The sequence below is a fragment of the Falco punctatus genome (assembly GCF_963210335.1).
Source record: "Falco punctatus genome assembly, chromosome: 1".
Lineage (NCBI taxonomy): Eukaryota > Metazoa > Chordata > Aves > Falconiformes > Falconidae > Falco > Falco punctatus.
The window spans coordinates 38,815,615-38,822,114 of NC_137580.1; positions in this window are offsets into that span (position 1 = coordinate 38,815,615).

Sequence of the window (6,500 nt, forward strand, 5' to 3'; positions counted from 1 at the left end):
GCTTTCCTGGAAGACATGCTTTTGCCAAATGCACATGGCAGGGCGTGATGCACAGGTAAAAAGGATTAAATTTAAGGCCCGTATTCAGGAGATGAGACAGGATGATCTAATGTCCCTTCTTGGTCATAAACATGATGGATCTAGAAGTCTGTGAAAGTTGGCAGAGATGCATTTCCCCAGTCTGCCCCTGCACATGTAATGCTTACTCCATTTAATAAAACCTCATATTAAAAATATCTCAGTAATTTTCTGTGACAGCACTTCCTTCAAGAGCAGGCATTGCCCAAATGCTAACAAAACCCTTCTTCATAACTCAATCACCCCCAAAAAAACAGTGTGATGTCCAAGACAAGACTGGCCCAGGGAACCCGTCTGAGACTCAAAATTACTTATTCCTCTTTCCACTAAGAAAAACAAAACAGGAAACAGAGCAAAGCAAAAATTAAAAAAAAAAAAAAAAGGGGGGGGGGGAAGGAAACCTCAACACTGGGCATTTGCAGAGTGCCATCCCAGCTACTTTAGCCAAAACACAGATTTCTGCTATTTGAGGTAAATCGGTGGGTGTTTCAGGACTGGCACCATGGAAGATGGGGGCTGGACAGCCCCATGAAAACATCAGGAGAGAGCAGCTAAACTGCAAAAGTGAACTGCAAAAGGCCACTTCCCTTTCCCCAGACAGTGAAAAGCTGATCCTGAATACAGCTTTTTAAATATATTTATGTTATATTGAAGTTTTGGCCTTATCTCAGGCTGGTTCAGCATCATGAATGTCAGAGGGTTTGCATCACTGTAGGAACTATTTAAGGCTGAGGGGTTTTGGGGAGGGAGGATATGGAGCCACAGGTGGCAGCCACTTGCAGCAATGTAACCCTCAGACTGAAACTGGGCAAGAACAAGGCAGATTTACTGAGTGTCCCTGAGATTTAAATGAGCGCAACTCCACTGTGGAATCGTGCCATTCGTAAATTGGAGGCAATGAATCATCTGTGCTGAACACAGGAACTCACTTTGACAAAACTTTCTATCCCCCCACCCATCAGACCACCAGGTTATTGTCTCCTACCGTCATGTTACTCAATAAAAAGGTTTTTAGGGACTTTTAACTCACTCAGGCTGAAATTCCTGTAACTTGCACTTTCTAAGAAAAATCCTCTGAAAACCTTACGTTAAGTCTTAACAAGGCATGGCCTCGCACTTTCCTCTAGCACAGGAGCGATTCCCTCTAAGAAGTGAGGCCAGGTGAGCACGTCTCTAAGCTGACTTGATAGTACCCCATTAAAAAAGGGAGACCAACATTAGTTCCTGGTAATCCTGGAATTTCTGGATTAAAGGATGGTCCAGAAACCAACTGTGGATTCTTCTGCATCCACTTGAAATATGTTGGTCTGATTGTTTTTTATATTTTTTCTAATGGAAAACTCTACAATGACAATTAAAACGAAAATTGACAACAGGTCAATATAAACAACGTTTTTTTATGCAGAGCTCATGGAACAGGTCTGGAAGGGCTTCAAACCCTGTTTACCAGTCCCTTCCCAATTTTATTATCTTAAAAGTAGAAACTGCCCACCCCCCCACCCCCACCCCCTGTAGATCTCAGGGGTTTCAAGTTCATTTGTGACTTCAGAGTCAGAACATCTAAATTTCCCTTTGCTGACTTGTCGAATGTTACCAGAGAGCGATGTTAATCTACTTATCACAAGGCAAGAGAGGGACCAAACTGCTGCCAGGGAATCACCAATCACAATGATAAAACCCTTTGCCCCTTCTGAGACCTGCTCCATCCCCTGCAAACGAGCACATGCAGGCACAGGAACTGCTGGGATATCCCACAGGACAAAGAGGGAAACTGAGGCACCAGGCAGCTCAGCAGTACCTAGGCAAACCCCAGCAGGTAGGAGGTGTGTCCCACGCATGCCCTATGTGCAGGTGCTTGGAAGACACATCTTTGCACATAAACGCACGTTTGTGCCCTGCCTCAGGGTGGGTTGAACCAGATCTATCCATGCTCACAGGATAACAGCCCGAGGAGGTTATCTGCACAAACTTCGAGGTGGTTTAGAACCCAGCAGGAGAGGGAAGCGGAGCAGTTAACAATTCAAACTCAGTTTCAAAGCAATCGTAGAATAGCTCAGAGTAGAAGGGACCGGCAGTGATCCCCTCATCCCACCACCAATGCTCCAGCAACCTGTCATAGAAGCTGGTGAGCTTGGCAGGGTGGGAGGAAGACTCATAGGATTCACTGATTAATTACTCCTTGGAGTCTCTTAGCTGCCTCAGCAGCAGTAGCAGATAACAACACACTTGCTGAAACTCTGCTAGGTGACTCAGACAAGTCCTGTAAACTTTAATGAATTGATCTTGAGGGAGCTTTCCTATAAACTGACCTTATGCAGCAAGTCAGCTTTAACAGCAGGATGGCTCTGTGCTCTCTCTGGGTCCATTTTTTCCAGCTTTCCGTGGACTAACACTCATTAATTTTATGGGAGTAATTTGACACATTAATTTACTCAGTCCAGATTTGTCCATGAGGCCCCTTCACTGCCCCATTGAATGTATCCACCCAGTGATTAATATCCAGCAGAGGAAATGTTCTGCTTTATTAATAGACACAATAATGTCTGTCTTAATGAGACTCCTGCAAAAGCAATTCTAGTACTCATGGGCTTCTGTTTTTAAACAAACTTCTGCAGAAGCAGCTGGTGGCTCAGACCAGCCAGCAGCTGAGCTTTGGGCTGGTCGCTTCTGGGATATGAAGTGCTGCCATAGTGTCTGGCCTCATGATGTGATGGGAGCCCAGGCCACCCATGACAGCCTCCACTAGGCTTGGGATGAGGCTCTGTTTTGGTGGTCTGCAGCCCAACCCTTGGAGTCAGCCACGCTCAACCAGCAGCACTGCTGGCCATACTTCATCACTCCATCACCTTTTCAACCCGTACCCCTCCTTCCCTCAATGCTTTACAAGTCACAACACCAGGAGAGAAAGATCTACTTATAGAGCTTCAGAAGAAAACAAGACAAGGTGATGTAGAGCATCTCCATTGCCAACTACAAAATAATCCTGGTGCTCCAGCAGGCCAGGACCTCCCTAACCAACCCACAGATCTAACCTAAGGTTCAGGCATAAAAAAGTTTCAGTCTACACCTACCCCATTTCTTTCAACCTTTCCCTCAATATAAGTTACTGGCCATGGTCAGAGACAGGTATGTGGCATGGTGGGGTGTAACAGCAGCTCTTACATTTCATGAGCACCCAAGGAGCACACCTGTGGTTGGTTGACGTTGCTCAGTGCAATCCACCCCCATCACACACAAGCATGTCCAAAAAATCACCTTTCCTTACTGAGCAAAATGAATCCACATAGCCATAATTAGAGAAATATTGTTAAAGGAAAAACTATATGTGAATGTAGACTAAACATAACTCTTATGCCAGATAAAACTGTGTTCACTACACTGAAAGAGGAACTGTTCATGCCATAACAAACGGTCAAACACGATACTTCAGAACAAATATACATATATACTCCATCTATATTTATAATGTTGAAAAAGCATATAAAAGCCTGATCTACCTTCCAACACAGTCAAAAGACAGACAGCCATTGACTTTACGGAATGCTGAAGGAGGACACGAAATAGTAACACAAGCTGGAGGACACAGGTAGGGTCATTTGAATGCTGGTCTTAGACCATGAAAAAGAAATTTTCTCAGTGTGAATGAATTGATTGTTCAAGCTGCTGCCTGAAATACTTAGGAAACATTTGTTTCTGGAGTGCACACTCCTTAGCATCAGTATGACATTCAAGGTTGTGTTCACCATTACCTTTAATTCAATTTCTTATCACCTAATGGTGGCTTTGGGAAGCTGCTTGAGAAAAGCCTACCCAGATAGAGAGAGTTTTCCTAAGGTCTCCATCATGGAGCCCTCACCTTGCATGCTGCAGCCTGCCCTCTCTGTTCTGGGAAGCTCAAGCCACTGCAGAGAACCACTTCTTGATTTTGATAAACGCAGGAATCATCTCATGAAACCACCCAGAGAGAACAAGCGTGGAGCTCACAGGGATGCGTTAGCTAAAACCACTCCTCAGCCCCTGGTTTTGTGTGTCTACACTGCAGATTATTTGTTTACAAGAAAACACATGCAGGTCCACTGGAGACTGGAGCCACAGCCTCAAAGCTTTCCTCACCCTCTCTTTGTCGTATTTTTTCATGCAAACATTTATCATTTGTATTTTATCTTATCAAAATCACACATCAGAGGTTAAATCAGTAACCAGGAAGATGCTATAGGTTAGAAATTGGGTGTAATCTCCTGTTGTAAAGGAAAATTTTCATTTCCAGCTGGAATAAATTGGAAATCTCTCATGTGAAGGTGAGGAGGGAGACCTTCAAAAAAGAAATATTTGCCAGAAGCCATTTGCCATCCTACCATTTTACATCCTTTTTGCTGTCACAATTGATCATTTTTGAATATACAGATCACACATTTATAAAATATCAAGGCTATCCAGGTACTATAATTTATTATCACAACATTTCAGAAAATACAGCAGGCTTTATTTTGAGGGGTTTCAGCCTGTTTCTGTCAGGAGGCCAGCCAGGAACTGGATGCACACAACATACCAACCTCACTATTTCACCACAAAAGCCTAAAAGTGGTGTGTGAAGCTTCCAGCACAAGAGGAACATGGAGAGAAGAAGCCACGAGCAGCCCCCAAGCCAGCTGCAGCAGCCCCCAGCAGGCACAACGATCACTGCAGTGCCCTTGCAACTGAAATACTCCGTTCTATTCATGGGGCAGCACGTGACAGCACCCATGTGTTTAAATGCCGGCTAAGATCAGAGCTAGCGGTCTACCAGGGCTCCTGACATTATCTGGGGGAAATCAATGCCAAGAAACCATCCATACCACCTGGAAAACCATTGCTTTCTCCCATTTCTCTCTTTGTAATAATTCCTGTAAATGTTATTTTAGCGATGCCTCAACATTTTGCACTGCCCCTTTTTGGCCTAACGCTGCCTCGCCAACCCCGCGGAAGGGCCTGAGCCTTGAGCTTTGCAGATTAAAGTCACGCTTCAGCCAGACCAAGGGGACACAAGCCTGCTCCAGCAACCCATTCCGTTTTGCAAGAGACACCAGGCTACATTCAGAAGGGCAGGGAGGGGAAGAAGAAAAAGAAAAAAAGAAAAGCCCATGTACACATGCACACACACTTGCACACCTTTTCTGTGTTCTCACACACAAGCTTTAAAAAGAAACTTTCCAAGAGTTCAGCTAAAGTTAAAACAAAGCAGGTAACGTGAGACTCGGTGCCAGAGCTGAATGGAAAGTACACGGAGTCTGACTGACCTGCGCTGCCGTCCAGCGGCTCCCGCGAGACCACCCAAAAATGTTCCCTGCTTCTGCTGGAGTCAAGCGAGCCACATCATCTCCCTCCAGGGGTGGTGCAGCTTCTTGCTAGAAGCCATAAAATAAATAAATAAATAGAAGCAAAGGGAGGGAGAAGGGGGTGGTGTGGGGGTGGAGAAAAGAAATCCCAAAGAGAAAAGGCCAAAAGGAAATGACCTCCCCTGCTATTAAACAGGTGACAGACAGGTATTATAAATGCATCGTGGGTTGGAAAGGGAAAGGAAGGGTGAGGAGGTGACACATTGGGCCCTTCGGCTCAAAGAGAGACCAGGAAGGGGACAGGACCACAGACAAGTGCAATCTCACGGTGTTTTTTTGGCAACAGCCAGGACAGACACGGCAAGACCGCTGTTGGCAGGACACATCCAGAATAGCAACTAGGAAAAGAGAGTGGCTGCAAAGCACTGAAGGGAGGGAAAGGAGCCTCAGATCCTCTGGCTGCACTGAAGGGACAAGGGCTTGGATTGCATGGTCATATTTTCCAGCCAACTGCAAAGAGCTACATTAATTCCTCCAGCCATCACTTGCCTTTGAATGTGATCGTAGGAAGGGTTTGCAAAGCAGCAGCATCCTGGTCCCCAAAACAGCCAGGATGCTGTCACAGCTTTTTTTTATAGGAAGGGAGCAAGGAGACAGAAACTAATTACTTAAATAATTACCTAATTACTCTAAGCACCCTCAGCCTACCCCATCTCCACTCTGGGATGGGGTGGGTGCAGCTGAAACTCCCACCACTAACTTGTCCTGTCACATCTCGTGTAAAGCCCTTCATCCCACCACCCAGGGCTAAAAGTTCCTAAAACATTTTGGGTCTAAAAAGCTCAAAGCAAGCCCTGCTAAAAGAAAACTCTGGGGCACGGGTTTGCTGAGGAGCTGGTTATGGGAGCGGTCTATCTCTCAATAGCCCAAACAGGAGATGATGGGAGGGCTGCAGACAACCTGACTGCTGCCCATCACAGGGTCCTTCCCACCTGGGCTACCCTTGGGAAGTGTGTCCTGCCTTGTCTGGTCCACCATGCCAGCCTGCCATTACCATCTGTAGTTGGGTGTATGTTCTTTGGCCCACGGCACTCTCCTGTGCCACCT